The following is a 16800-nucleotide window of genomic DNA, read 5'->3' as shown; positions in this document are numbered from 1 at the left end:
GTTCATTTGTATCATTAAAAAAAAATTAGATTCCACATACGAGTGATATCATATATTTGTCTTTATCTGTCTGACCTACTTCAAATAGTTTGATAATCTCTAGGTCCATCCATGTTACTTCAAATGGCATTATTTAGTTCTCTTTTTATGGCTGAGTAATATTCCATTGTATACATGTAACCACACCTTCTTTATTCATTTCTCTGTCTCTGGACATTGAGCTTGCCTCCATGTCTTGGCTATTGTAAATAGTGATGCAATGAACATTGGGGCAAATGTATCTTTTCATGTTATGGTTTTCTTTGGATATACACCCAGGAGTGGGATTGTCAAATGGATAACTTTGTACATGGATCATTTCCCATGTCCACTAATATATGTGTGGGATAAATTCATGGGTCAAAGTTCCTATGTTCTTGTAATTTTGACATATACTGCTGAATTGACATTTGAGGATGTTGGGCCAATTTACACTCTGCCCTGGTGATGTCTGGAAGTGGCCAAGGCCTCTTAAAGACAGCCGTGGCAGGGCTGGAGTGTCGTCTACAGTTGCCTCAATTGAAGTTAGTGCCCTGTGGTATCCTTCTACCCAGCCAAGCACTGTCACCAGTCATATTTGATCACAACATTCCTGAATCTAAGCCAGACCTTCTATAGTAGTTCTCTATGGCTGTGTAACAAACTACCACAAACTTGTGGCTTCTACAACATGAATTTATTATAGTTCCATGGGTCAGGAATCCTGGCACAGGTTAGCTGGGCCCTTTGCTCAGGGTCTCACCAGGCTGCTCATTCATTCATTCAACACATGTACATTGTTAGCAACATCAAGAGACTGGAAACAACTTAAATTTTTATCAGTAAGATTCATTACTATACAATGGAATACCACCAAGCTGGAACAAAAGAGCCAGGAAGACTTACATGTATCAATACAGATCTCCAATATTATAGTCTCAAGGTGTCAGCCTGATAGGGGTGTGATGTTGTTGAGGTTCAGGATCCCCTTTAGAATTCATTTAGATTGTTGCCAGAATTCATTTTCTTACAGTTGTGGATTGAGATTTTCATTTTCTTGCTGGCTGTTGGCAGGGGATCTCTCTCGGCATCTATAGACTGCAAAGGCAGCAGGAGAATCTCGCTCCAGTCTATGACAGAACCTTGTATGGTATAACCTAATCCATGGAATGATTATCCCCCCATATTTACAGATCCTACCCACAAGGTGACCCTACAATACAGAGTGTGTATTGGGGGTGGGGGTGGGGGCTGCAGAGGGGGAGGGGAAGGGAAGGACTTGGAGGCCATCTTAGAATTTTGCCTACCACACCTTCATTTGTTCCTCAGCCCAGCTTTGCTCAGCTGTTAGCTGCAGCCTGAATTTTGGTTTCTGCTCACTTGGCTGTTGTTCCTGATTCAGGGCTCCATGTTACCTCATCTCTTATCCCTGGGCCCCTTCTATTTGATCCTTGCTTAGACCATGCCTCGATCTCCTGGTTGCTGGCTGCATATCCGTACTCTTTTTAAAAGACCAAATCATTTTACCGGGTTACTCTCAGCTGTCTACCTCGAGCACTGGGAGTCCCTGCCTCAGCCAACCCATGAAGGTTGGGCAGTCCTTCTAGGGTAGGATTTGGAACCTGGAGACAGTATGGGCCAAATGCTGAGCCCATGACCACTAACCGCGCCAGTCACCTCCTTGTCGCTCCTCTCTCTCTTCTTCCTCTGAATGCTCGATCTTGAAGGTGGCCCACTTCAAGATTAATGCCACTATCTTCATGGTCGTGTCTTTAATGTGTATTTCTCCGGTAGATTTTGGTTCTCACAGTGACCTTTAGAATCTGAAAGATTAAATTATTAGTGCAATTCCTTCTTGTCTTAAGACATATTTCCTGAACTTCTTAGGCTCACCTCGAAGAGATAATTGGCTCCAAGGGTCTCTCTTTAAGAATCTCTCCGTCCATTTCCACCCCACTGGCTCCTGCTTTTCTACCAAGCTTCCCCACCAGGACACCACAACAGGAGTCACACAGCCCTGGAAAAAAACTCTGGACTTGACAAAATTTGTCTGCTTAGTTTTTGCAACCCTGTTGGTAATGCTAGAGGTATTTTTCCTCCCAAAGAAGTATTTTATGAGTCATGAGGAGATTATTTGGCCTGTAACCACATCTGAGACCAGGAGTGTTTCCTCTCTAAGAAAATTTAGAAATTTAGAAATTTTATCTAGATAGGACTGAAATGTTTTCAGCTGCAAATTCCTCTCTGGTGAAGATCACAAAGGTGCTCATCTTTTTTACATAAACCACTATAGTTAAACTATATAATCACACAGAGCACCGTGTAAGATTTTTAAGTCTTTTATGTCTGGAGCTAAGAGTCAGACACAAACTCTTGTCTTGCCTTTATTGGTGACTCCAAATTTTACAAAGGGTAATGTACGAAGAATCCTTAAATCATCCATTTGTAAGTATCTCTCTATATTAGTTACCAGAGTTGACTTTAATGAAAATGACGAAGGGGAGCATCTATCTCCCTCTTCTACTGACTTGCCAGCATTCCTGAAATCATACCATTAGTTGCTTTTCCTCTTAGTCTTATAGGTTTTCTGCTCTTTAGGAGACTCTGTTCCTCATTTGTTTTTAAATATTTTGTTTTGAAATAATTATAAATGAAGTTATAAGAAGTAATATAGAGATTCTATGTATCTTTTGTCAAGTTTCTCCCAATGGGAATATCTTACAAAACTATAGCACAATATCACAACCAGGATATTGACACTGGTACAGTCAAGGTACACAACAGTTCCATCATCACAAGGATCTCTCAGATGGCCACTCCTATCTCTGTTGCACACCACCCCTCCTTGGTTCCTGGCAACCACTAATCTTTTCTCCATTTCTAGGATTTTGTCAAGAAAGTTACATAAATGGAGTCATACTTTATGTAGCGTTTTTAGAATAGCTTTATTCACTTAGCATAATTCTCTGAAGGTTGTTATATGTATTGATAGCTTATTCCTTTTTTATTGCTGAGTGGTATTTCATGGTATGGATGTGCCACAGTTTGTTTAACCAGCTACCTGTTGAAGGACATACAAGTTGTTTCCAGTTTGAGGCTATTATGACTAAAGCTACCATAAACATTTATGTACAAGTTTTTTGCATGAACATAAGTTTTCACTTCTCTCGTATAAATGCCTAGGAGTACCAGTGCTGGGTCATATGGTAAGCATATATTTAGTTTTTTAGGAAACTGCCAAACTATTTTCCAGGGTGGCTGTATCATTTTACACACACCTCCCCCCCTACCCCAGAAGGAAGAGTGATCTGGTTTCTATGTATCTTTGCCAGCATTTGATGTTGTCACTATTTTTTATTTTAGCTATTCTGATGGGTTTGCATTTTCATAAAGGCTAAATTTAGTGTTTTAGGAAGCTGCCAAACTATTTTCCAGGGTGGCTGTATTATTTTACATGCCTCCCCCCCAGCAAGGTATGAGTGATCTAGTTTCTCTGCATCCTCGCCAGCATTTGATGTTGTCACTATTTTTATTTTAGCCATCTGATGGGCTTGCATTTCCCTAAAGGCTAAGGATGTTTTACTTTTTTATGTGTACTTATTTGCCATCTGTATATCCTCTTCGGGCTTCCCTGGTAGCTCAGTGGTAAAGAATCTGTCTGCCAATGCAGGAGACCTGGATTCAATCCCTGGGCCAGGAAGATCCCCTGAGAAGGAAATGCCAACCCACTTCAGTATTCTTGCCTGGGAAATCCCATGGACAGAGGAGCCTGATGAGCTACAGTCCATGTGTTGCAAGAGAGTTAGACACGACTTAGCAACTAAACAACAACAGCAACAACAAAAATAACCTCTTCAGTAAAATGTCTCTTCATTTTAAAAAATCCATTTTCTAAGTGGATTGTTTGTTTTATTTTTCAATTACTGAGTTTTGAGAGTTCTTTGTATATTCTAGATACTATTCCTTTGCTGGATATATATATGGTTTACAAATACTTTCTCCCAGTTTTTAGCTTGTTTTTTTCATTTGTCTAGCAGGATCTTTCCCAGAGCCAATGTTTTTCCTTTTGTTCAGGTCTAATTGATCAATTTTCTCTTTATTGCTTATGCTTTGGGTGTCAAGTCTAAAATCTCTTTGTCTAGCTCTAGGTCCTAAAAATCTTTTATGCTTTTTTTCTAAAGGTTTTATATATGACATATAATTTGATGATCCACTTGAGTAAATTTTGTATAAGGAGTGAGACTTAGGTCAAGGTTCATCTTTTGCCTGTGGATACCCAATTGTTCCAGCAACATTTGTTGAAAAGACTATATTTCCTTCATTTAATTGCACCTTGCCAAAAATAATTTCACCATACTTGTGTGGGTCTATTTCTGGGTTCTGTATTCTATCCCATTGATCCACGTGTCTGTTCCTCCACCAATACCACACAGTCCTGATTATTGTAGCTACATGGTAACTTTTGAAATTGGATAGCGTAATTCCTCTCATTTTATTCTTTAAATTTTGTTTTAGCTATTCTAGTTCATTTGTCTTTTCATGTAAAATTTAGAATAATCTTGCCTATATCTACAAAAACTCTATTGTCATTTTGATAGTAATTATGTTAAACTGGTATCAATTTCTGGAGAATTGGCAGACTTAGAACATATGTTTCTCCATTTACTTAAATTATCTATTTTTTCATCAACACTTTGTAGTTTTCACCATACAAGTCCTGTATATCTTTTGTTTTGAACAATTGTATGATATTTTATTTTTACTTCTGATGTCTGCATGTTCATTGCTAGTAAATAGAAATATGATTGATTTTTATATGTTCTTCAATACTACAGATTTAATGAACTTACTTATTAATTCTTGGAGAGACTTTTTGGTAGATTTTTTTTAGGATTTTCTACATAGATCATCATGTCATTAGCAAATAGGCACAGTTTTATTTCTTCCATTCCAATTCATGTGTGTGCCTTTTATTTTTTTCTTGCCTTATTGTGTTAAGACTTCCAGTACTAGTTTAAAAAAAGTAGTGGGAACAGGTATCCTTAGCTTGTTCCTGATCTTAGGGGGAAAGCACTCAGTCTTGTACCATGAAGTATTATGTTGTCATAAAGTTTTTGTAGATGCTCTTTACCTAGTTTAAGAAGTTCCCCTTTATTCTTAGTTTGCTGAGAGTTTTCTCATTATCATAAATGGATATTGAATTTTGTCAAGCGCCTTTTCTTCATCAATTGATAAGATCATATGATTTTTCTCTCTAGCCTGTTAATATGGTGGGTTGCATTGAATGATTTTAGAAGATTGAACCAGTCTTACATCCCTAGAATAAATCCTACTTTGTCTTGTGTAATTATTTTTATACATTGATGAATTTTATTTGCTAATGTTTTGTTAAGAATTTTTGCACGTATATTCATGAGGCATATTAGTATGTAGTCTCTCTTTGTACTGTCTTTATTTTCTTAACAAGGTAATAATAGGCTTATAGAATAAATTGGAAACAGTTTCCTCCTCTACTGTTTTCGAGAAGAGATTGTATAGAATTGTTATTAGTTCTTCTTTAAATATTTGGTAGAATTCTCCAGCGGAATCATCTGACTTCAAATATTTCTCTTGGGGGAGTTTTTAAAATACAAATTCAATATACTTAGTAGTTATAATTCATATTGAGTAAGTTGTTGTAGTTTGCGGTTTTTGAGTAATTGAACTGTTTCTTCTATTTTGGCAAATTTAGGTGTGTAGAGTTGTTCCTAGTATTCCCTTATTATCCTATTTTTAAAAACTTAAAACAAATTATTTATGTTTTGGCTACTCTGGGTCTTTGTTGCTGAGCATGGGCTTTCTTTTTTCTCTAGTTGTGGTGAGTGGGGGCTACTCTTGATTGTGGTACAGCACGTTTTTTATTGCACTTGCTCCTCTTATTGTGGAGCACTGGCTCTAGGCCCTCGGGCTTCAGGAGTTGCAGCACGTGGGCTAAGTAAGTTGCAGCTTGCAGGCTCTCGAGGGCAGGCTCAGTAGTTGTGATGCATGGGCTTTAGTTGCTTCGTGGCGTGTGGAATCTTCCTAGACCAGGGATCAAACCAGTGTTCCCCACTTTGGCAAGTGGATTCCTATCCACTATACCACCAGGACAGATCTTTATTACCTTTTTTATGTCTGCAGGGTCTGTAGTGATATCTTCTGTTTCATTGCTAATTTGTATCTTTTTCTTTGTCAATCTTGCTAGAAGTTTTTCAATTTTATTGATGATTTCAAAGGAAAGGCTCTGTGTTTCGTTGGTTTTCTCTACTGTTTTACTGTTTTCAATGTCATTGATTTATGCTCTTTATTATTGCATTCCTTCTGCTTGCTTTACATTTATTTGCTCTTCTTTTTCTCAATTCTTGAGCTGTAGTCTCCTGCTGTTTAGTAGAGTATTCTATAAATATTGGCTAGATCCTGTTGAATGAAGGTATTGTTGAGTTCTTCTATATCCTTGCTGATTTTTCATCTAGTTGTTCTATCAGTTGTTGAGACAGGAATGTTAAGATTTCCAACTACAATTGTGAATTTGTCTATTTCTCCTTTTAGTTCTGGGCTTTCCTGTGGCTCAGCTGGTAGTCTGCCTGCAAAAGACTTGGGTTTGATCCCTGGGTTGGGAAGATCCCCTGGAGAAGGAAAAGGCTGCCCACTCCAGTATTCTGGCCTGGAGAATTCCATGGACTGTATAGTCCTTGAGATTGCAAAGAATCAGACACGACTGAGTGACTTTCACTCACTCACTGACCTTTTAGTTCTATTTAGTTTTAATTCACATATTTTATGGCTCTGTTGTTTGTTTGCATATAAATTTAGGAGTTCTATGTCCTCTTGGTGTATTGACCTTTTAATTATTATATGATATTCTTCTCTGTCTCTGATAATTTTGTTTTCTCTGCAGTCTACTTTATATGATATTAATATAATGGTTCCTACACTTTATTTTGATTAATGTTTGCATTATATATCTTTTCCCATCCTTTTACTTTCAGTCTGCCTTTATCATTATATTTGGAATGAATTTATTTTAGACAGCATAGAGTTGAGTCATGGTTTTTCATCCACCCTGCCAATCTCTGTCTTGTGATTGGTATATTTAGACTACTTACATTTAGTATAATTAAATCTGCCATTTTATTTCTTGTTTTCTGTTGGTTTTCTCCCTTCTTTATTTTCTGTTTTATTTTTCTACCCTCCTGGGAGTTCCTTGAACATTTAAAAAATCCATTTTGACTTGTTGTTGTTTAGTTGCTAAGTCATATCTGACTCTTTTGTGACCCCATGGACTGTAGCTCACCAGGCTCCTCTTTCCATAGGATTTCCCAGCTAACAAGAATATTGGAGCGAGTTGCCATTTCCTTCTCCAGGGGATCTTCCCGACCCAGGGATCAAACCCATGTCTCCTACATTGGCAGGCGAATTCTTTACCACTGAGCCACCAGGGAAGCCCCATTTTGATTTATCTGTAGTGTTTTTGAGTGTATCTCCTTGTGTTGTTTTCTTATTGACTATTCTAAAAATTACATTCAGTTCAGTTCAGTTCAGTCGCTCAGTCGTGTCCGACTCTTTGCGACCCCATGAATCGCAGTACGCCAGGCCTCCCTGTCCATCACAAACTCCCGGAGTTTACTCAAACTCATGCCCATCGAGTCAGTGATGCCATCCAGCCATCTTACCCTCTGTCGTCCCCTTCTCCTCCTGCCCCCAATCCCTCTCAGCATCAGGGTCTTTTCCAGTGAGTCAACTCTTCGTATGAGGTGGCCAAAGTATTGGAGTTTCCCCCCTATATAACACATAATTTATGACAGTCTACTTGTGTCATCACTTTACCAGTTTCAGTGTAGTGTAGATATTTAATACCTCTCTCTCTTTGTATCTGTTTGCCCTCCCCCATTTATAATTGTTTTGAGTATTTCCTCTAAGACATTTGAAACCATATTAGACATTATTATAGCTTTTGCTTCAGCTATCAAACATAATTTATACAACCCAAAAGGAGAAGGGAAGTCTATTGTATTTACCTATATTTTTGCTTACCATATTCTCTTTTCCTTCCTCATGTTCCAAGGTTTCTTCTTTTATCATTTCCTTTAGGTTTAGTAAACTTCCTTTAGTCATTCTTTAGGGTAGATATGCCAGAAACAAATTCCTAGTTTCTTTATATCTAAGAATGTCTTGATTTTCTCTTCATTCCTGAAGAGTATTTTCACTGGATATGAGTATAGATTGACAATTATTTTCTTTTAGTACTTGAAGGATATTGTGCCACTTCCTTTTAGGTTTGTTTCCTGATAAGAAATCTTCTGTTATTCAAATTGTTTTTCTCCTGTCATACGATGTCATTTCTTTTGTTGCTTTCACAATTTTTCTTTGTCTTTAGTTTTCAAAAATTTCATTATATGTGTTTTGGTTTGTATTTCTTTTGGTTTATCCTGTTTGAGGTTCACTCAGCTTCTTGACTCTTAGGTTTATGTCTTGCCAAATATGTGACATTTTCAGCCATTGTTTCTTTGAATCTTTTTTTTTTTTTTTTTAAGCCCTATCCACTTTCTCCTTTCCTTTTTAGACTCCAGTGATACCAATACTAAATCTCTTGTTGAAGTCCTACATGTCCCTGAGGCCCTAATATTTATTTATTTGTTTGTTTATAGTCTACTTTCTCAGATTGGGTAATTTCTATTGTTCTACTTTCCAGTTCACTGATTCTTCCCTCTGTTGTTTCTATTCTGCTTCATCTGTTGAGTTTTAAAATTTTGATTACTATATTTTTCAACCTAAAATTTCAATTTGGTTCTTTGTCTTCTATTTCTTTATTGAGACTTTCAATATTTTAATTTGTGTCAAGTGTGTTTGCTCATAAATTATTTCATGAAGCCTACTTTAAAGTCTTTGTCAAATAATTTTAACATGTGTTTTATCTCAGTGTTGGCAGCTTTTATCAGTTAGTTCCAGATGTTACTCATTCCTAGTATTACAAGTGATTTTTGATTGAAACCTAGACATTTTGGGTTTTATCTTATGACTGTATCTTATTTAAATCTTTTATTTTAGCTGGTTTTTTTTTCAGACACAGCTCCATCAACAGAGGGGTGGTGACCCCCACCATTACTACCAGTCAGCATAGAAATCTACTTAGCTTCTGTTGGCATCTTTTGTAGGGGATCCCCTTATTATTGCTGGGTGGGATGGAGGTTCAGGCTTTCCACTAGGTCTCCACTGACACACTAGGGAGAGAGAGGGTGGCCTCAATATTGCTGAGCAATGGTGAAAGTCTAGACTCTACAAATTTCTTCTGCTATCACCTCAGCAGAAAGGGCTCAGGGTAGTTTCCTCATTACCCATGTGGTTTCCTCATTACCACCGAGCAGGGATGAAAGAGTTGGCTCCATTCTTGGCCTTCTCTGATGCCACCCTGGTGGATGGGTTGAGGTACCTAGTTACAACATGGCAAAAGTTAAATTCTAGCCTCCTCATTTGCTCTTGCTGGTGTGAGTGGAGGTGGGGCCACAATTTTCTTTCTGTGGTGTTTAGCTCGAGTAGTGCAGTTACTGTCTGAAAGTTTTCTCTTCCTGTGTGGTTTCTTTCTTGATCCTTTGGTTAGAAAGAACAGGCTTTGGAGGGTTTTTTTTTTTTGTCTGCCCTTGTTTACATTTCTGGGTGCCAGCCTTCTCATCTACAAATCTGGGATATATGACTTAAAAAGAAAATCCAGAACACTCACTACCTTTTTGTTCCTTGAATAGTGAGGTCCTTAGCAGGTCTTCCTTCTTTCTCCACTTAGAGTCTTCTTATGTTCATTTCATATATAATGCCCAGAGTTTTTAGTTGTACATAGTGGGAAGAGTAAGAAAATGTCTATTCCATCTTCTTAGAAACAGACATCCTCAAGTTTTAAGAATATGTTATTAAAATATATAACATACATACAGAAAAGGGCACATATCTTAAGTATACAGGTCAATGAATGTTCAATAACAATATACCTACATAAACAGAACTCAGGTCAAGAAACAGAACATAACCAACATCCCTTAGAAGCCCCCTCATGCCCCTTCTGATCACTAGCCTCACTTGAAAGTTAACCACTATCTAATTTCTGACAGTATAAATTACTGTAGCCTGTTTCTATGCTTTATAAAGTAAGTCTCTTTAAAAGCTGGAATTACCCCTGAGAGATTTAATGGTTTAATATGTCACTGACCAATACCTTATAATGGATCAGTTTATCATATATTTGTATTTATGTTTGACAAGAATAAATTTATTAATAATATTACAAAGTATTTTAAAGTTTATAATAGCATTTCTCATGCTTTAGATCATTTGATCCTCTCATATTTTCACGAGGAAGATTTATTATTAGCCTCATTTAAGGTGAGAAAATTGAGGCTCCAGAGAAGTTAACTGATTTGTCTAAGGTCACCCAGGTAATAGGCAGAAAGATTTAATAGCTCCAGGCGAAAGAGACGTTCTTTGTCCCCTTATCCATATATCAATTTTAGAAAAGGTCCTGATTGGCTCTGATTTGGTCATGTGACCACAAAATGCCTATTAAAGAGTGAGCATTATGATTCACTGGCCCACTAGGGCCATATGGAGTAGAGGAAGGGATCTTAAAGTGACCCAAATGAAGAAATAAGGAAGCCATGCTGGACAGACAGAACTTTTGTTATCACAGTCCACAGTGGGACACAACCAGTTCTACCTATTTCTTGATTTTTATGGAAATCTTAAAATAATCAAAATTCCTCTTTCTGTATTCACATTTTTATGACTCATTTTAGCAGTTCAGAATTACGTTTTGTAAAATCTGGAATGGACTGTAGAGACCATTTATCTCATTACATAGATGAGGAAAAGGAGGTTAAAAAGAAAATACCTTGTCCAGGACTTCCCAGGTGGTCCAGTGGTTAATATTTCACCTCCCAATGCAAGGGATGTGGGTTCGATCCCTGGTCAGGGAGCTAAGATCCCACATGCCCCACAGCCAAAAACCGAAACATAAAACAGAAGCAATATTGAAACAAATTCAATAAAGACTTTAAAATCCAGTCCACCTCAAAAAGAAAATTTTTTAAAAAAGGAAATACCTTGTCCAATTTCATATAAATACTTGCTTTGAGTTCTTCCTCCATTTGCGTTTATTATAAAAGTAAATTTATGGGATTAATAATTTTTATAAGCCAGTCATGATGTTAACATTGCTTTTTATAAAGTGATTATAGAAAAAAGTATTATAGATTTAACAACAAAAAGAAGATTAACAATTTTTAATGAAAAAATCATGCAGAATGAATAAATTCTGGAGATCTGCTGTTCAACATAGTACCTACAGTTAAATATGTTAAGAGGATAGATCTCATATTAAATATTCTTTCTTAAAAAAAGCACCCCCCCCAAACAGAAAACACCACAAAAGAACATAAGGAAATTTTTTAAGGTGATAAATATGTTTAGGACTTTGTGATGATCATACAGTTTATATGTATATATTCTAGCCCATCAAGAGATATACATTAAAAGCACACAATTTTTGTATATCAATTATACCTTAATAAAGCTTAAGAAAATTCCACAGAGTCCACACTCAATACAATAAATATGTTCATGTGTATTTCTTTCATTATCAAGCTATGTATATATTTAGACATAGGTTGTAATCATGGTGTACACTGGCTTTCCAAAAAAATGAAAGGTCTCATATGCATATTTTTCAAATGACTGTTAGCGTATTTCAATACTGCAAAATTTGCAGGTAACTGGCTTATCCCTGTTGCTTGGTGAGAAGTGGAAACACCCCTGCACAGTGGTGGGAGCTCTTGTTTTTCTCCTGATTCCATTAAGCTGAGGTCAGCACTTCCTCCTGCCTTGAGCAAAGCTGTGGACTAGCTGGAGGCCTCTGGAGCTCTCTATTTCTCCCTGTTAGAGTATATTCTTCCTCCATCGCTGTTTGAGAGCCTCATCTTCTCAGCCCAAGCCCCTTTCTGGGGTCTGTTCTAGCTCTCAGAGTGCTGGCATCTAATTCCTGCTCACGGACTCACTGATTGTTTTGATCTTGACAGAAAATCATTCAAAGTACAGCCTCTCAGGGATATCATTCTTTTTTAAAATTGGAATATAGTTGCTTTACAATGTTGTGTTAGTTTTGTTGGACAGTGAAGCAAATCAGCTACAGGTGTCCATATATCCCCTCCCTCTTGGACCTCCCTCCCACTTGCCCCCCATCCCACCCCTGTAGGTCATCGCAGAGCACCGAAATGAGCTCCCTGTGCTCTAAATCAGCTTCCCACTAGCTATGAGTTTTACACATGATAGTGTATATATGTCAATCTTAATTTCCCAATTTGTCCCACCCTCCCCTTCCCCCACTGTGTCCACAGGCTCTGTCTTAGAAGGGTCCCTTTCCTAAAGAATAATGTTCCTGAACCTATTTCCAAGGTAGGGACATCATTTTTTTTGAGAAAGGGATCCTTCTAAGACAGCAGCGTCCCTGAACGGAAAAAAGGAGAGGAAACCTGTGTTTAGAGGGCCTCCTAAGAAGAAAAATTGGCCCTTCTGTGGAGCTGGGGCTGCACAGACAAGAAGGCACAGTCTCTGCCTCGGAAGAGTTCAAGTTCCCAGCTTCATTCCAGGTACCTGTAGTAACCTCCAGCGATCTGCAGGCCGCCCCGCCTCTGCCTAAAATAATAAGGAGTCCTTGGAATCTCCATCAATAGGGCCTGTCAGACAAGCCATCTGTATCATTCCAGATCCTGGCAGGAAGCAGATGGCACCCTCAGATTGGGTAAAGTGAGATGAGTTTAATAGATGATTTACAAAGGCCAATCAGAATATAGGGAAGCCACAGGCCAGAAGGAGCAGAAGGAGGGAGTAGTTATTGGAACCTCATGAGAGAATTCTGTGAAGAGGGCATCTTGACAAGAGCAGTGACTTGTGGTTCGGGGATGTAACCAGCCAGCCCTCAGAGACCCAGCAAGGAGGGCTTTGAGGGAAATAGATACCCCCATCTCTCTCCTCCCCGCCTCCTGTCTCCTAGTGGTGCCTTCCAGTTGCGTAGCATAGGCATAGGAGCCCATCGAGGACTGTTTGCAGGGTCCAGAGTGGATGGAGAAGGGTGGAGGGGATCTGGAAGGGAGAGGGAAGGCATCTGACACACCATCTGAGTTTGGAAATACTCTGCCATAAAGGTGATTTTCATCAGCACTCCCAAGGGTCAGGGTAGAGGTGAGGGGCTTGGTGAGGTCCCTCTCCTTGAGTAGTCCTAGCAGAAGACAAGACTGCCAAAACGATCCTCTTCTGCCTGGAGTTCTTGAGTTTCCTCTCGGCTCATCCTCCAGTGTCCACAAAAGGTGGTGGTGCCCAGTAAGGAGAGGAGGCCAGAGAGGCGAGCAAGGGTTTGACCCTGTTCCTGGGATCATTGTCTCTCGAGTGTTGGTCTGGAACAGACTACATGAGAATCACCTGGCACCTGATTAAAAAAAAATACCACCCAGATAGAGTACCCAGTCATGGGGGATTAAATATCTGTTTTTCTCCCCTTTTCCTTTTACATTAAATTGTGTCCCTTCAGTCTCTAGAGAGGGCTAGAAAATCCTCTAAAGGAGATTTTTTTTTTTCTTGTTTTCTGAAGAATTACTTGACTTGCCTTCCTTCACTGTGTAGTATAGTACTACTAGGCCCCATTGTGCTGGGAAAAGGGTTTGGGGATTGTTGTTTTGAGTTAAAAGTTTTTATTTAGAGAAAAATTTCCCATGTATTCAGGTTTTAGCATTTTGTCAAAGTTGCGAAAGTAAATATCCGATGTTCCGGCTCGCTCCGGCCCGGGGCCGCCCCGCCCCCGCCGGCCGGGGTGCTCTAGGAGCCGCGCGGAGACCCTCTGCACCCGTGCGCACAGGGCGCTGCAAGCGGTGCGGAGCGTGCGGGCGCGGTCGGCAGCCTGCGCGTCGTCTCGGCACCCAGCGCGCCCTGCTCGCTGCGGCCCCGGGGACTGCGGGCGGGGGCGTCCGGGCGCTGCGCACCGGCCCTGCTCTGCTGTCGGTGCGGAAACTCACAGAAAAACACGAATGGGTAACAACAGAAAACGGTGTTGGAACAGTGGGAATCAGCAATTTTGCACAGGAAGCTTTGGGAGATGTTGTTTACTGTAGCCTGCCTGAAGTTGGGACAAAGTTGAATAAACAAGAGGAGTTTGGTGCTTTGGAAAGTGTGAAAGCTGCTAGTGAACTCTATTCCCCTCTATCAGGAGAAGTAACAGAAATTAATAAAGCTCTAGCAGAAAATCCAGGACTTGTCAACAAGTCTTGTTATGAAGATGGTTGGCTGATCAAGATGACATTCAGTAACCCTTCAGAACTAGATGAACTAATGAGTGAAGAAGCATATGAAAAATACAGAAAATCTATTGAGGAATGAAAATGGAACCCCTAAATAAACTACTTTGAAACAACTTAATCTAGCGTAGTTGTCTTAAATTAGTGGTGGATAGATATTTAAAAAGCAACGTTTAGCAAAAGAAACTACTTGTAACAATGTTTCCTGAAGAAAATACCCCTTAACTTTCTAATGCCTTCAGATAAACACTGTATCTTTTCCACAGCATCCTGTGATTTTTAGGCTAGGCTCCAGTTATACTATTCAGAATTCCTGAAATTATCTCTGATAAAACTGATTACAAAAATTATGTAATTCAAGGATAACATGGTTATCTTATACCTTATATGACATTGTAACTTGCTTACAGCTATCCTTGGATTTGGGTCAAAATGATCTTCCCACTAGAAACAACTGGCAGTGGAGAAAAGTTTGTTAGTTGTATAGTGTCCAGTGAAGAATATTACTGTCTTAACTTTGCAATATACTGTGTTTGCTGGTGCTATTTTTATACAGTGAAGCAACAGCCTTGCAGGAGAATAAACAATTTAATAATAAAATATTCAACTTCTTAATCATGAAAAAAAAATCTGATGTTGTTTTTTTATTTTAATTTTATTTTGAATTGGAGGATAATTACTTTACAATATTGTGATGGTTTCTGCCATACATCAGCAGGAATCAGCCATAGGTATGTATACATCCCCTCCTTGTTTTGTTTTTTGATGGTTAAAGAGATTTTTGTTTTGTTTCAGGCCAGGCAAAACCAGAAAGACCCAGTTGGAGGTTTTTCCCATAACAGCTGAGCTCTGGGTGCTCCATTGACCCACTAAGGGAGTGGGGATGTGTGAGGCCATCTTCTCCTCAAATAACTACAGCAGTAGGACTCAGTCGAGCATCCAGAGTGGCAGGAGAATTAGAAGGTGGAGTTCCCTCCCTCTCATCTAGAAATTTCAAGGAAGAAGCTTCCCTCCAATGTGCCTGACCTTCCTGGTCCTCCTTGCTCCAGAATCCAGTTATCTGCCATGCTGATCTTGTGAGCCGGACCCTAGAACGAGTCCCATCCCACCACACTGTGGGTGAGACTGGGGCAAGTGCCTGATGGGTTTGGCTAGATGAGAGTCAGGAAGGAGCTTAGGCCCAAGGGCCCTGGCCGAAAATGGAGAATGGGTTTGTCTCTGGGGGCGGAGCCACTAACGGAAGTGGAGGGCAGCTGTATAATCAACACAGGATGTGAAACACATTGGGAGGATTTCTACTCTCTAACGCCTAGAGAAGCAGCTTATTAAGAGTGTATATGGACAGGCCTTTTATTTAAATATATATATTTGTTTGATTGCACTGGGTCTCAATTGTGACACAGGATCTTTAGTTGTGAGATCTTAGTTCCCTGACCGGGGATCAAACCTGGGCTCCCTGTATTGGCAGCACGGAGTCTTAGCCACTGGACCGCAAGGGAAGTCCCCTAGAGACACCATTTTAGTATATTTTTGTTTTTATTATAGTATCTTAAATTAAGATTTATAAAATCATGAGGGACCTCAGATTTGCAAATGGAAACGTTAGGATCCCTCTAAAATCAGGTGACAGATGTGTTCAAGCTTGAACACAGAGGATTTAGATGGGGGTTCAGACAGGGCAGGGGAGCTGAGGAGCTGTGAGACTGCAGAAGAGCTCCCAGGTTGGCAGCTGCGGGAGGGAGTCAAGGACACAGAGGAACAGCCTTGTCTGGATATGCACGTGAGGGAGAAAAGCAGTCATTGGATGACATAGTAAGAGATGGCCCAGGAAGAGTATGGAGTGAGAAGAGAGGAGAAAACCAGCAATTAAAGTGAAAGCTGAGAAAGGACGGTCCTTGAACAACAAGAAAGAATGGTTCGTGATATGTATATGTGTATGTGTGTGTGTGTTTGTGTGTATACATATATATATACACACACATATATGTATATACACATACACACATATATAAATTATCTAGTTTTGGCTATGCAGAGTCTTCATTGCTATGTGTGGCCTTTCTCTAGTTGTGGCCAGTGGGGGCTACTTTCTACTTGTGGTACACAGGCTTCTCATTGCGGTGGCTGCTCTTGTCGAGGAGCACGGGCTCTAGGTGTGCCAGCTTCAGTAGTTGTGGTGCCCAGGTTTAGTTTTGGCACCATGGCATGTGGGATCTTCCTGGACCAGGGATTGATCCCGGGTCCCCTGCATTGGCAGGCAGGCTCTCTACCACTGGACCACCAGGGAAGTCCCGTATCAATTCTTTGGCTTTTTGTTTTTTGGTCACACTGTGTGTCATGTGGGATCTTAGTTCCCTTACCAGGATGGAGCTTGAGTTCCCTGCAGTGGAAGCATGGAGTCTTAACCACTGGACTGCCAGGGAAGCGCATGGATAAT

The 16800-nt window shown here is 39.6% G+C and overlaps 1 pseudogene; it reads left to right on the top strand.

Moving 5' to 3' along the window:
• Nucleotides 1–13826: 13826 nt before the first annotated feature.
• On the top strand, nucleotides 13827–14479 carry LOC110140209 (glycine cleavage system H protein, mitochondrial pseudogene; annotated as a pseudogene).
• Nucleotides 14480–16800: the final 2321 nt, after the last annotated feature.

The sequence above is a fragment of the Odocoileus virginianus genome, chromosome X, assembly GCF_023699985.2.
Source record: "Odocoileus virginianus isolate 20LAN1187 ecotype Illinois chromosome X, Ovbor_1.2, whole genome shotgun sequence".
In the NCBI taxonomy this organism is placed as follows: Eukaryota; Metazoa; Chordata; class Mammalia; order Artiodactyla; family Cervidae; genus Odocoileus; species Odocoileus virginianus.
This window is presented reverse-complemented; position numbering and strand designations above follow the sequence as displayed.